The sequence below is a fragment of the Manis pentadactyla genome, chromosome X (genome assembly GCF_030020395.1).
Source record: "Manis pentadactyla isolate mManPen7 chromosome X, mManPen7.hap1, whole genome shotgun sequence".
Taxonomy (NCBI): domain Eukaryota; kingdom Metazoa; phylum Chordata; class Mammalia; order Pholidota; family Manidae; genus Manis; species Manis pentadactyla.
In genome coordinates this window covers 13,775,575-13,788,919 of record NC_080038.1, presented here as the reverse complement: position 1 = coordinate 13,788,919, position 13,345 = coordinate 13,775,575, and the positions used below count along the sequence as shown (strand labels likewise).

The window sequence follows — 13,345 nt, the reverse complement described above, 5'->3', positions numbered from 1 at the left end:
TTGCTGAATCTTTTAGCCTGATCTACAGGCTCAGGTCACAGTCCATCATCATACTTACAGGTCTTACTTGAAGAGTACTCCTCAACCTTAGCTGGAATTTTTCCAGAGATGGATTCTAGAATGTTTCCTTAAGTTGTTTTGGCAACCCCACAACATTAGCTGCAGATATCACAATACCTGCCAACATAATGTGAGCAGCACAACTTCCTGCTTACTGGAGAGGCAGGTCCCGGCTCTTCAAGCTTTCTTTGAAGAAACTTGCCTCCTTGTCAACCATTTTTGTGTTCATGAACCTAGAAAACAAAGAACAGTTGGTTTCTTGGAGGAATGTTGAAACTATTAGCTAAAACAAGGCCTGGGAAAGAACCATGGCTTTCTTTTCCAAATCTCTGCCTCAGACAACTAAGAGCTTATGGCAAAGCCTTTGGAGAAGTTTTTAGAGAATTTTCTTTAAGAGCACTTATTCATGTCTTGGTTTCATTCATATAGTCATTCAATAAATATTTGTCAAGCATCTCTTATGTGCCACTGTTCTAGACCCTGGAGATATACCAGTTAACAAAACTGATAAGCTCCCTTTCCTCATGAATATTATAGCCTAGAGGGGGAAGTAAACATTAATGAAATAATCATAAAAACAAATGTGAAATTGCAAAGTGTTGTATGTACCATGAGAGTGAGTCAGGAGGTCAAGCAAAGGCTTGTCTGGGGAAGTGACCTTTGAACTGACATCTGAAAGGCAAGTATTGATTAATTCAGTGATGGTGTTGATAGGGGGATGGAGTCAACCACACACGTGAGTCAAGGCTCAGTGACCTGGAGTAAGTAACTGGAGTCTATGATCTGGGGACTTTGAAAGGAGAATCCAGGGTTTAATAGAGGTCTTAGTTTATTAAGGTAAATTTAGTATTTTCATCACTATTCCAAAGACTACAAGATCCGTGAGTCTCATTTACATAAAACTCTCTAAAACAGTGCCTGTCAAACTTTAATGTGCTTGTAAATCACCTGAGGATCTTGTTTAAACACATATTCCTTGGGCCCAGCCCCTAAAGGTTCTGATTCAGGAAGTCTGGAGCGGGGCTCACGAATCTGTATTTCTAATAAACTCCCAAGTGATGGGGAAGCATGCGTTGAGTGGCACTGCTCTACAACACAGTATGACTTTTATTTCTTTAAATCTCTATTTCTTTTTCAACCCACTCTTTCATGACTTTTAAATTCAAACTATATTCTACAACATTCTTGTGATTTTTATGGTCAATTCAGTAGTATCACCAGACTAAAACAATGTTGTGATAAATACATAAAACAATGCCATAAGCTAAAGATCTCAAATATTTGGAAAGAATGAGCAAAATAACAATTAGAAGCAAACTAAGGTATCAGTAATGTAATGAAACTTCACTAATTTTCCCCAGTGAGGTGGACTGTCAAACTTACATAGTGAAAAGTCCGGTTGACAAAGCAGTTCTAAGGAAATGTAATATAAATTAACCTGATGTAACTAAGGACAGGAAATTTCTATATGCTTAATGACTCTTTCTTTAACAGGTACACTTTCAATTTTTGAATGAAGCTCTGGATTTTACATAATATGAGATAAAAATAACCTCCCTTTTTAGGTCTCTGTTTCTTACTGCTGAACACAATTCCTGCTGGTATGCCATGTTCCTGCTGGTGCACCTACACGAAAGGACACTATGAAAACAAACTGGTGAGAGACCCAAGGTTTCTCTGGATTGTTACTCCTGAGAAGGTCATGAAATGAATACAGAGCCTGGAGCAAGCGACTGTCATTTTTAAAGCATTAAAAATGAAGTCTTTTGCAAGTAGTAACTCTATAGCATCTTACTACGCTGATAGACAATGACTGCAATGTGGGGGGGCGGTGAGGACTTGATAATGTGGGTGAATGTTGAAACCACAGTGTTGTTCATGTGAAATCTTCATAAGATTGTATATCAATGATACTTTAATAAAATTTTTTTTAAAAAACAATAAAACAATGTACAGGCACAAAAAAAAAAAAAGGAAGTGTTCCATACATGGAAGTATAGGAAAGATTAGGAAAGGCAACCAGGTTCCTGTATTTCACAGAAACAGCAGCTCTGCACTTAACAGCTCTGTATGAGCTTAGGAAAATTATATAACATCTCTTTGCCTATTTCTTTGAAAACCAGGATAGAAATAGTACCAAGCGCACTGGGTTGAAGTAAGGAATAGTGAGTTAATACATATTGCGGTAGCCATTGACAGTTGCCTGATATCCATTCTTCCTTTCTCCTTACCAATAAAATCTCAGCCAACAAAACCCGATTTGCTAGATTCCCTGGCAGTTAGGGATGCTCATGTGACACATTTCTGGCCAAGGAGATATAAGCAGAAATCTACTGGCTGAGGCTCCCAGGAAACGCTGTTTTCCTGATATAAAAGACAAGACTCCCCTGGCATGAACCCATCCCTCTTTGCCCTTCCCCCTTCTGCGAGGAACCAGGACACAATAACTGGACGAGGAGCAGCCCTCTTGTAAGCATTAGGAAGAGAGCCTCACGCTGAGAATGGTAACTCGGAAAGGCCAAGGGTGGGCCTGAGGCTTGGGTGGGTGATGTGAAGATAAAAACCAGCCCCTCGTGTTAAGTCCCTGCTATTTCACATACCTTATTACACGCAGCCAACCACATTCTCTAACCAATACACCTGTAAAGCAATCTGAGTGGTGCCTGGCTCATAGTATTCAATAAATGTTAGCTGTTAGTATTATGATTTGCCCAGCATTCTGTTCCTTAGCCAGATAGCTAACAAGTATTCCCCTCACTTCCTTACAAGGGTACCCTAATCTTCCGTTTTAAAATCAACCCCATCCCTATCCTCAGCCCTGTGGTTTGCAGGGGATTACCACCTCCCACTCGAAGTGTGGGCCTTGACTGGCTTCAAGCAATTAGTATATGAGCCCACTTCCCAAGCAACAGTGATTTTCCAGGGATGGACACATAACTCAGGCCTGAAGAAGTGAGCTCCTCTTCTCCTGGCAAAATGGAGTGTTAGGGTAGGCACATAGCTAAAGAGAGGCCATATGAGTGAACCTCAGGGCACCTGGAGAGAGTGCTGGGACGTAGACTTGTTCTTCTCCCTCAGGCGTGGTGCTCTGAGCAAGCCTGTCAGCATGAGGAGAGCCAGCCTCGGAGGTGCAACTGATCCCTGCAGAAGGGCAAACCAAGAGGAGGGTAGAGAAATGGAGCTGGAGCCCCCCACTGTAAATCTCTGGATGAAATTTTACATTTGGAATTTTCAAGTCAGATGCATCTGAGACTGGTTTTGCTAACTCAGTTTGGGCTGAATCCTCTGGTACTTGCAACCACAAGATTCCTTCTGATACTGCTGGGTGAAAAAAAGAATGAATTAACATCAGGGTCACAGACCTAGAGGGGAACTTCCCAAACTCTGATCGAGTGCATCTATTTAATCAGCTCTATAAGTCAAGTACAATATAAATTCCTATCAAATCTCCTTTCCAAAAGAACAGAACAGCAATAAAATCTGTAATTTGCAATTGTGTAAATTCATTCAAATTTCCCTTCCAAAAGAAAAAACCCAGCCAGTTCAAAGTGTGTTGTTCTGTTTTGTGTTTTGTAAACATGTCCAGGAGAATTCCTTTAAGAACAGATGTGCATCTGAGTTTTAGGATGAATGCTGGACTCAGAGGGAGACACTGGAAACCTATGACTAACACTCAAACAATATCCAGACAGTTGTCATGGCAGCCTGCTCATTCTGCACAGAGTAGAACCCACTGCATTTTAACAGGATTTAGCAGAAGGAAAGCTGCTAGCCTGCAGACAGTCTCTAACAGACTTAAGCAACCTCCTAATTGGTTTTGGGTTTTGTATTATATATAGCCTTCAGACTATACCCTAACTATATCCCCCTAAATCACAAATACTTAAAAGTACTAATAAAAATGCATAATATGATTTTTGTTGAACGCCTGCATAACTCCTGAACTCTTCCATCAGAGTATGAGGCACAGCTTAGAGGCCAGTTCTGTTGTCTGCACTGTTGGATCTCATAAATCTAAAGACAGTAAAGTGTTGGGCAAGTAGAAAGAATAGCCAATTTCATTTCCATCACCAATTAGCACTGGCTGGATGCTGCTAGCAGACATTTCCTTTTAAGTGGGGTTCTGGAGGAGTGGGGAGTAGCCAAATTGTTCTGTGTTCAGTTACACAGTCCCATGGGAAGGACTTTAGAAATCAGAGGCATCTCAAGGCATATAAATAAAGGAGGGGGAGACAGTATTTTGAGTTGATCTGTTCCTCTCTTGAGTGGCTATCTCTATCAAATCTAAGCTTGCTGGATGGGATTTTTGGGTGATCTTGGAGATTATTGAGAGCTGGTGTTCAGAGGAATACCACAAGGCCATCTTTACCCTTAGACAGGTTTTTGCATATCATCCTGCCCCCTTGCCCCTATACCTTTTCCTTTTTTGAGTTTCTTCTTTAAGAAGGAGGAGACTGGGTCTAATTAAAATCCAATAATATCCTAAATTAGGAAAACCACATCAAGCCATTATCATCCATTAACATCTTAGAACAAATTAGTTCTTTGGGTTAATTAATGTTCTTTAAACTCCTGGTGATGGGGCCATGCCATACACTTAAAAAAAAAAACCTCCCACACTGTCCAACACTGTGTTCCCAGACATATTGCAGGCATGTGACAATAAACAACTTCAATCAAGGGACTGGAATTCAGGCTGGTCCCTCAGTAGCCAGTGGGCAGATTTAAAGACATTGCCAAAATGGTATAGAAGACAGCTAAGGGTGAGAAATGTGAGAATGTTGAACGAGTAGAGATTATATTTTCCCTCAAGTATCTGAAACTCCCACTCCTAAAAATTAAGAGTTTTGTTTTACATATGTAAAATGAATCTAGAAGCAGGAAATCCAAGGCTGGGACCCAGGCACCTTCCTTCTTTTTTCTGAGCCATGTAGCTTTCTTCTTCATAACTGTCAACTCATAGTCACAAAATGGCTGCTCTACCTCCAGCATGGCATTTGCATTCCAGACAGAAAGTGAAGAACTAAGGGCAATATGGGGCATACCAGCTGAGTCTACCTCCTTTTAAAGAAATGATTGTGGAAACCAACCTACTTCCACACACTCTTCGGCCAGAATTGTGTCACAGTCTCTTTTAGCTGTAAGGGAGCCTGGGAAATCAAGCTGTTTGAGCTGGACCATTGGCAAATCAAACAAAATCAGACAATACAGTACAGAGGTTAATACAGCTTAAGAAGCCAGATGGCCTGAGTGTAAAACCCTGCTCCTTTATTTACTAGCTACATGACTTAGTCAAGTTACCTAATTATTCTATGCCTCAGTTTTATAATCTGTAAACTAAATATAATAACAGTACCTTTCTCACAGGGTTCTTGTGAGAGTTAAATGAGCTGATATAAGGAAAGAGTTTAGAATAGTCTCTAATACATAGCAAGCACTATACACGTGTGTATTGGATAAGCAACGAGCAGTTCTCATCACAGATGTGTCGCCTGTAGCTCTGTAACTTTACCTGTCCTGGTCACTGTGCTATGTGTGAGCAAGTGCCCTGCTGTTCTCGAGCACTGCTGGCTCCCAAGATCAGGGAAACCAAAACCCTGCCCAGCCAGAAGTGGCTGTTCCCCTGACCATCAGCCTCTCTCCCCATTTACTGGAAACTGAGAGCAACCAAAACTTCCCAAAGTCCAGGCCAGAGCACCCCTGCCAGACACCGTGCTGATGCTCATCCATTTCAGACATGAATCATCATGACTCCTTCTGTTCCAGGTGTCAGTACACACAATTCCAGCTGGCCTAAGCAAAACTGGGAATGCGTTCTTCAAATACTTGAAGGGTCAATAGGTATACTTAAGGTATGACTTGGGGGAGGCCTTAAAGTTAGCACCCAGGCATTCTATTTCTCAGCTCCAATCCTTTGCTGTTAGCTCCATTATTCTATGCCTCAGCTTTTTCATCTATAAACTAAACGTAATAACAGTACCTTCAGGCAGGCAGGGGATGCCTTTCATGCTTTGGGGTCACCCACTAACTTCTCAATATCCTCCCTGTTTTGGTCATTCCCCACGTTTGACTCCTGTCTCATTGAAGGAGAAATAAAAGAAAGACATTTGCTTTTCCAGCCTCCCCATAGCAAGAGCACAGGTACGTAACCAAGACTGTCCCAGAGACCTCAGCTTAGAAGAGGGCGGCACAAGGGGTCAAGGACTTACAAAAGCCTTCTTCTGATGAGGTTAGTGGCCAACGGGTCCAGTTTTCAGAGACAGCAGTGACAGAGACTCTGGGCCCCAACTCTGGCTCTTTCCAAGACCTTCTCGGAGATCCGATGAGCCTCTTAATATTCTGTGATAAATGCATTTTCTTCTTAAACTAGTAGGACTGTTAAATCAGCTTAGGTGATGTAATGCTTTGTTAACAGCGCCAAATCTTAGTGGCTTACAGTGATCAAGGTTTATTTGTCACTCTTGTTCATGGCTAGTGTAGACTGGCTGCACTTCTGTGACACATGCCTTCCCTCTGAAACTCAGGCCAACCTCTCTCTGAACCCTTGCTGTTCTCATAGCAAAGGGGAAACATCAAAATAGTGAGCCACAAGCTGGCTGTTTGTGCTTTTGCTCGGAAGTGATACACACCACTTCTGTCCACATTCAAGTGGCCACAGCAAGTCATGTGGTCAAGCCTATCAGTGGGGCAATGGTGTAAAAATCCTACATGGGGAAGAGCAGTGAATATTTTGGACACGAGGGCTCTGCTGCATGCAACTAAGAGCCCTGGCTGATACAGTGCAACAGTAAGATGGCAGCAGAACCTCCAGCCTCTGGGTTATCCAGGGTGAACAAGGACATGTCTCTTCTCAGGAATTCAAGCAAAAGCCCCAGGATAAGCTCTGACTAGAACTGATTGCCCTGGTTTGAGTCGTCCCCAGCCTTGAACAGACTCAGTCAAGACATATTTATTGAGCACTTACTATGCATTAGGCACTACTTGGGCTCTGTGGAATACAGCAGTGAACAAGACCAAACCCATGTCTTCACACAAATTTCATTCTAGCTGAGGATGGTTGGCAACAGATAAGCAACAAAACAAATAAGTATCTAGAAAATTTGATGATGATAAGTTATAGATAACAAAGCAGGAGAGAGGGATACTGAGTTTCAAGGGTGAAAGGGAAAGGAAAATAGCAATTTTAAATAGGGCAGTCAGGAAAGGGTCACTGAGAAGATATTTGGGCAAATACCTGAGCAAGGTGAGGTAGCAAGCAATGGAGTGACCTAGAGAAGGAATATTCAAGGCTGAGAGAAGCAAGTGCAAAGGCCCTGAGGCAGAAGAGGCCTAGTGAGTTTGAAGACCGGTAAGCAGGCAAGTGTGCCTGCAATAAAGTAAAAGAAAAGGGAAAGTAATAGGATATATAATTAGAAAGGTAACAGATGAGAGGTTAGATCACTTAGGGCCTTGCAGGCCACTGTGAGGCTCTGGCTATCATTCTAGTTATAGTGATGAGCTATTGAAGGATTATGTGCAGAGGAGTGACAAGATCTAACTTAAATTTTAAAAGGATCACTCCGGCTACTGTGTGGAGAATAGTCTGTAGGGAGAAAAGGGCAGAAGCTGGGAAGCCAGGATATGAGGGTTGTGGCAATGATCCGGGCAAAATGCGATGGTGGCCTTGATGAGTATGGTAGAAGAGGAGATACAGAAAGCGATCCAATAGAGAAGGTAACTAATGATGCAGGAGAATGAGGGGGCTATTGCTAGAGTGATTTCCCTGAGTAGGCAAGAGCAGGTGGAGGGCTGTGCCTCAATAAAAATGCAGACAATTCATGTAGGGCAGGATTTCTCAGCCATGGCACCTCGGGGACTGGGTAACTTCTATTGCGGGTGGCCATGCTGTGCACCACAGGGTATTTCACCACATCCCTGGTCTCTACCCTCTAGATGCCAGTAGAACACCAAGCACCCTCCAGCAAGTCATGACAACCCAAAGTGTGTGTGCACACATTGCCAAATAGCCCCCAAGATTTTGCCCCCCACCAGGGAACATTCTGGACTGTCACAACTGGTGGGTGGGATGCTATGGGCATCTGGTGAGGGGAGGCCAGGGACGCTGTGAGACATTCTGCAATGCACAGGACAGTCCCCATGACAAGGAGTTCCTCAGGGTCACCAGAGGTGTGGGTAAGAACCCTGATCTACAGGAAGAGCCCTCGTCTAGATCTATGAGGACACAGATGCAGGTAGGTAGGCAGGTGCAGCATGTACTGTGGAAGTTCTCTTCTTACTGCTTCCATTTTTTTCACTAAGATAAGGAAGCAAGTTCATCAGCTGTAAGCAAAGTTGGGGAAGGAAGGTACAGGAAGTTTAGGGAGGGAAGATATGAAACTGTCCTTTAGGAGAGGTAGTCAATGAATGAACAGGGGAAGTGGACACGACACTGGGATACATTAAGGGATCACTTGAGTTAAGTCGTCAAGAATTTAATGTGAAACCTGTTAGCCTGGATGTGTGTTCTTGGGGCCATATTCAGGGATGGAGTAGAGAGAGAGTTGGATTTAACAGAATGGTTTTGCCAACAAGTACAAGCAACAAAAGACCAAATGAGTCATAAAAATGACCATAATTTGACCTAGGTAAGAAGACACGGATGTAAGTGACCATGAGAAGGTAGATGGGCAAAAAGCAACAAACATCCATTTCATCAGACTAATTTCAAATGTTCTGAACATAATGAGCCATAAAAGGGGAAAAATACGGTGAGCTCTGCCATACTAAACTGATGACTCACTCTACTTAATAAATACTTCAGTACTCCACTGAAAGACAGAGCATAATTGTTTCTAAATGAAATCAGAGAAACTGAGCTTCCTAAACCAGCTCAGTACCTGGGACTGTGCTTTCTTTGGTCGAGATACTCTCCATCGGTGGAGCCATAAAACACCGAGGAAATCGCACTAAACATCTGAGAATTCAGAGGACTCAAAAAGTTTTAAGTGACTTCTTGTCTTTATTTACAATTTTATATATTTGTCTTATAGTTGTTCAGATGCTTATGAGCATACCTGGGGGTGTCAGGCCTCACAAATCTGACTGAACAGACTGCAGTGCCAGGTGAAACTGGCCATCTGAGGTGCTCTCCATGATGCTGGTGGTTTCAAGGTGAAAGTCATCAACACTTGTTTCCAGCAAGCTCTTGGTTCCTGCTTTGGAGGATTCTGTTCAAAAACTACAAAAGATAAAAAAAAAAAAAAAAGGTATCCATTTCCACAAGAAACAAGAAATGCTGGCAAGGAAGCAGAGAAAGGGGAACCCTCCTACACTGTTTGTGTGAATGTAAATTAGCTCAACCATTGTGGAAAGCATTATGGAGGTTCCTCAAAAAACTAGAAATAGAAATACCATTTGACCCAGAAATTCAACTCCTAGGAATTTACCTGAAGAAAACAAGATCCCTGATTCAAAAAGACACATGCACCCCTATGTTTACCGCTGCACTATTTATAATAGCCAAGAAATGGAAGCAACCTAAGTGTCCATCAGTAGATGAATGGATAAAGAAGATGCGGTACATATACACAATGGAATACTATTCAGCCATAAGAAGAAAACAAATCCTACCATTTGCAGCAACATGGATGGAGCTGGAGGGGATTATGCTCAGTGAAATAAGTCAGGCAGAGAAAGACCAGTACTAAATGATTTCACTCATCTGTGGAGTATAAGAACAAAAGAAAAACTGAAGGAACAAAACAGCAGCAGAATCACAGACTCCAAGAAGGGACTAGCGGTTACCAAAGGGAAAGAGGGTGGGAAAGGAGGACAGAAAGGGGGAGAAGGGGATTAAGGGGTATTATGATTATCACACATAAAGTAGGGGGGGCACGGGGAATGCAGTATAGCACAGAGAAGTAGTGATTCTATAGCATCTAACTACACTGATAGACAGTGATTGTATGGGATATGTGGTGGGGAGTTAATAATTGGGGAGTAATGTAGTAACCACAATGTTGCTCATATGAAACCTTCATAAGATTGCATATTAATGATACCTTAATAAAAAAATTTTTTTAAATAAAGGAACAAAACAGCAGCAGACTCACATACTCCAAAGAGGGACAAGCAGTTACCAAAAGGAAGGGGTTGGGAGAGTGGGAGGGGAGAGAGGGAGAAGGGGATTAAGGGGCACTATAATTCACAATCACAATATAGGTAGGTCATGGGGAAGGCAGTGCAGCACGGAGAGGACAAGTAATGACTCCATAACATCTTATTACGCTGATGGACAGTGACTACAATGGGGGGGGGCACTTGATAATATGGGTGAAGGTTGAAACCACAATGTTGTTCACGTGAAACCTGCATAAGATTGTATATCAATGATACTTTTAAAAAATTCATACAACCAATAAATAAATATATTTTTTAAAGGTATCCATTTCCTCACTTCATATTCATGCATATGAAATAGCACATGGGAACGTGTCGCCTTTGTGGACATGGGCCTCCTGAAACTACTTAGGTATCAGACGGCTGAGTATGAGCCCAGCCCTGACCCTCACCAGCAGAATGGGCTCAGGCAAAACATTCAAACTCTTCAGCTGAAAAATGGAGAAAGTAATACTTACACAAAAATGTATGTGGAAGTGCTTTGTGAACCATAGTGCACTTTACTAATTATAGAGATTATGACTACACCTTGAGGGCAGTGGAGGAGTGGAACAAAAGTTTCCTTCCTTGTCAGACTGGAGAAGAGGAACAGGAGTTTTTCACTAAAAGGCAGAAACCTGTGTTGCATGCAGCAGAGATGAGCCAGCTTCTTTCCTACATGGAATGCACGTGTGGGAACTTGGTCAAAGCTTGCACTTGACGAATTCACCCTTCCAGCAAGGGCAGACAGAAAGCTGCAGGAGAGCAAAGCATTCCCTAGAGACAAGCAAAGCATAACTGGTGAGTGGAATTTTAGGCCCAATTCTTGGCTGCCTCATTTTGAACTGACCAGAGTTGGGAAACAGGTAGATAATAATTCTTATTGGGCATCCTGGAGTCACTATGGCTCCCTGACCGGCAGGAAAAAGGGAGCTTTCATGAATTCATCCTCTAGCTGGTGGCTGTCCACTCACGGTCATCTCATGGCTCACAATCTAAGCTTCAAGTGCTCAAGAGGCCTCTCGAAGTGTGTCAACTAAAAGGCATTCTGGAAGGGGTCCCATGACTACAGGGAGCCAACTAGGACATAGGACACCTGGTACTACAGAACCCAAGCCAGCTGCAGGCCTGCCCCTATTTCTGTGGAAAAACTTACATGGTGGGTAACTGCCTCCATTTTCCCACGTGGAAAGTAGGGATAACATTTAGACCCAGAGGGGAAAGCAGGGCTGTCGACTCCAACCCATGTTCACGAAGAAGAACACCGAGGCTTAGGAGGTGAACTGACTAGTTCAAGAGTACACAGCTAGTGAGTAGCCAAGACCAGACTAGAATTCAGATCACACTCCCAGGTTAGTGCACCTTCCAGCCACCTGTTTCTTCCACCGGCCTCCCCAGTAAGACAGGAGTTGGCTGAAGGGATTGCTTTTATACGATCAGTATCATCTCTCCATCCACTCTGCCAACCTCAGAGGAAAATGCTAGGGAAAATGACACCGCAGCCTTCATCCATGTCCAACTCAATACTTAAAAAATGCCCCCCAAGTGGTTTAAAGTGGGTTTTCAAGTTTGCCGATGACAAGCCATCCTAGGATCGTGACGAAGATCCATCTAGAAGCACTGTGGAGGGTAAACGGCACTGACAATGAAAACCAAGAACCAACACCACAGAGGCACCCTCTGTAACAGAGGATCCAGCACCTCCATCAGGACCACAGTCCCGGAAGCAGAGCGGCAAGGTTCACGAGGCAGCACTGAGTTTAATGCTGGGCTGTCACCGTTTTGGAACTATTAATTACTTGGGAACAAGGAACCTGGCAGCTTCATTTTACACTGGGCCCCTCAAATCTTGGGACAGCTCCTTAGCCAGAGAGGGGTGGCCTGTCTACAGCGCCCCTCCCAACCTACCCCAGCCCTGGTCAAATCGGAACAAACAAAAGCCCTTCAATTTTTAGCCTTTCTGGGGCTTCGGGGGTGGGGGGGGGTAGAATGCCGTGGAAAATTGTCAGGGGAGCATGAAGAGCCTACACCCTCCGACTGACCATCGGCCTTTCCCAGTTCTGGCAAAAATAAATGCCAACATAAAAATGACCTTCAGCCCACCCCAAACCGCGCGCTGCCTGAATCTCAGGCTCCAAGTGGAGCTCCCGTCAGCTCTGCTCCAGACTCAAGGCCTCCAATGCTGCCGGACTCAGGGTCTCCGCGGGGAGAGCGGGGAAGGTGCACGTCCCTCACGAGCGGAGGGAAGTTGTTCGAGGTACAGGGTCTGGGGCAAGGTCCGCTTCCGCCCGCCCCGCCGGTCTTGCCGACGCCCTGCCTGAGCAAAAGTTTGGGGTCAGGGGATTAGCAGGGTGGCGCTCTTAGCCAGGAGGGTAACCCCGCCCTGGTCTTGCCCTGGTCACAAGGGTGACGATCGTGAAGGGTAGCTTGGACGAGTGGCCAAACGCCACAGCCGGAACTGAGACGCGATCGCAAACACCGGGCCTTGCAGGCGGAGCGGGACGGGGCAGGGCGGGGGTGGAGCTACACGGAAGGGCGAAGTTTCAGCGGAGACGCTATTTCCGGTGAGAAACTATTAAGATTGTAACGACAGTCTCTACGCAAAGGTTCCATAGTGTAGCGGTTATCACGTCTGCTTTACACGCAGAAGGTCCTGGGTTCGAGCCCCAGTGGAACCACGAGCCTATCAGGGCGGTTTTTCTCTTTTTAATCTCTCCAGTGCCCGGGTAAAAAGATGAAAAAAGCAAAGCGAAGGTGATTCTCTTTCTCCTTTTTTTTTTTTTTCACATTTACTTTATTTTTCTATTTTTTGGCACATTTTTATCGCAAAAGCGTAACGACACTTTTTCTTCCACCCCCGCCGCCTTCGCCCGACCTGAGAAATAGCAGAGGTCAGAACTAGGGTGGGGGTGGCCCCGCCCGGCCCTATCCCCACCTCTCCTCGGGTACTCAGGCTGGCCTCGGAGAATCCGGGCCTCGCGGGACGCAAGACCACCCCTAGGCGCAGCCTTTTTGCTGCAAACCAGGACAGGGCAGGCCTCCAAGGCCTCCATGCGCAATATAGCAATGCTTTGCCTGTAGCTAAATTATTACAGGTTTATCATTATTATTATTAAAGGTTTAATTTGTCATTAAATTCTAATACAAG

At 44.2% G+C, this 13,345-nt stretch overlaps 1 protein-coding gene and 1 non-coding gene across 2 annotated transcripts in view; one reads left to right on the top strand and one right to left on the bottom strand.

Moving 5' to 3' along the window:
* The window catches only part of PPEF1 (protein phosphatase with EF-hand domain 1), a 124,538-nt gene extending 112,017 nt beyond the window's left edge, over positions 1 to 12,521 (bottom strand). The window contains exons 1-4 of the mRNA XM_036912869.2: positions 12,301 to 12,521; positions 9,114 to 9,277; positions 3,281 to 3,378; positions 178 to 293 (exon numbers count right to left, since the gene is read on the bottom strand). The gene's annotated coding sequence lies outside the window, so the exon portion shown is untranslated. The remainder of the gene's footprint in view (positions 1 to 177; positions 294 to 3,280; positions 3,379 to 9,113; positions 9,278 to 12,300) is intronic.
* A 281-nt stretch (positions 12,522 to 12,802) lies between these two features.
* Positions 12,803 to 12,875, top strand: TRNAV-UAC (transfer RNA valine (anticodon UAC)). Its single transcript has one exon. It is a non-coding gene; the product is annotated as a tRNA-Val (tRNA).
* The last annotated feature ends 470 nt before the right edge of the window (positions 12,876 to 13,345 follow it).